At 30.7% G+C, this 1,799-nt stretch overlaps 1 protein-coding gene across 5 annotated transcripts in view; it reads left to right on the top strand.

Moving 5' to 3' along the window:
* The window catches only part of hgo (homogentisate 1,2-dioxygenase), a 34,400-nt gene that overhangs the window by 12,884 nt on the left and 19,717 nt on the right, over positions 1 to 1,799 (top strand). The window lies entirely within an intron of this gene.

Below are 1,799 nucleotides of genomic sequence, written 5' to 3' on the forward strand. Positions count from 1 at the left end.
ATTTGGAATTTGAGTCGTAGGATTGGAACTGATTATCTATATTTAAAGTTAGACAACAGTATTTAAATTGTTTAAGTAATCCTGCCTAAAATTATCATAACTACATACATTCTCCTAAAACTTTATACATACCCAAGGATCAAAGGACGTGCGGGTTGGGGTGCAGGTCCCAGTGCGCTCGATTCGATTCCCACCTGGGGCAGTTAAACATTCTTTTTTCGGCGGTCCTGAAGAATGAATCTTGATACTCCCACCTTGGTTAGTACCCAGTTAGCCGCCAGGGGTTGGCCAAAAGGACCACTAGGCCCACTTGCCGGACTTGTTCATCTCACCAAATACCAGTACCGGTACCCAAGGATCAAAACTAGGGAGGGGCAAGCCATAGGCAATCAGGGCCCAGTTTCATAATAAAGTACAAACTAATACTATTAGTCTTCTAGATTTATCTTAATTCAATTACACATACTTGTACAATAGTAACTTGTACTTTAGTATTTTTTAATTCCTGTAATATCACTAATAGTCCTCCCTATCGTGAAAAATAATAAGTATTAGTATTATTACCACACTAGTTTCTATACTTGTACTATGAACTAATACTATTAGCTTTCATTATGAAACAGAGCCCAGGTTGTGACTTTTCAGCATAGAAAATAAAAATAAAACAAAAACTTTAATAACATTATATATAATTGTCTCAATGCTTTATTAGTTATTAAAATTAGTTTTTGCTTGAAAAAATTTTTTTTTTAAATTAATAATTTTTTTTCATTTCTAAGGAGGGAAGCTTCCCCCTCCTGCTCTTCTCTGGGTACGGTCATGTACGTACCTCTCCTTTTTTCTTTAGTAGTGGTATGTCTGCCAAAAAAATTTTTAGAGTTTATTTTGAATTGAACATATTACATAAGAACATAAAATCCATTATATTAAGGGAAGAGGGGGGGAGGAGGGAGTAATATAATGGATTTTATGCTTAAGGCATTTGGTTGTAAAATATGGTAACTGACAAAATGAAAACTTTTAAAATGTTAAAATTTTTGGTAATATCAATCATTTACTTACAAACAGGATTCTTCATAACTTAATATCAGCATTATTCTCTTATTAATACAAATTTTCCAAAGATTCTTTCAGCTATGTACGAAATCAATTTTGGAAATTTGGGTGATGCCTAAAACTTCTGTTCATAAAAAATTCCAGTGACCATGTTTTATGACAATGTCTAATTTATTAACCTACAACGTAACAGCTGGGTCCGTTTGACCCAGTTACATTATTTGTCTAATCATCGTACTTTCAATATGTATGCATTTATTACCGTACTTATAATAGGACGAGAAGATGGGTCAGGGGTGTGGTCAGCAAAAAAATATATGAACAAAAACATATTTATTTGTGCCGAAGTTTCAACCTGAATTTCAGGTCTTCATCAGGGCTGAATAAACAAAAAAGAGATAACGACCATAACTCAAAGAAACATAAAAAAAAATAAATAAACAAACCTGGAAATATATATAACAATAAATTAAGTAGATATTAGTTGATTGATAACAATAGAAGATAAAATATAATATTTTAGAGGTAAGAATTATATTTACTAAATGATAAAAAAACAAAGTTCAAGAAATAAATGTGCTGAAGAAAACCTAAAAGATGAGTTTGTTTCTCTTAAATTTAATGTTAGGAATATATTAAAATAGTTTAGCTTTATCTTGATTAAGAAAATATATTTGTTTAATATTGTTTTAGTTAGTAATTGCATTTTAAGAAATTAAGTTAAAGATGTATTTTAATAAACA

The sequence above is a fragment of the Halyomorpha halys genome, unplaced genomic scaffold, assembly GCF_000696795.3.
Source record: "Halyomorpha halys isolate HHAL.00 unplaced genomic scaffold, Hhal_1.1 Scaffold322.1, whole genome shotgun sequence".
NCBI classification, from domain to species: domain Eukaryota; kingdom Metazoa; phylum Arthropoda; class Insecta; order Hemiptera; family Pentatomidae; genus Halyomorpha; species Halyomorpha halys.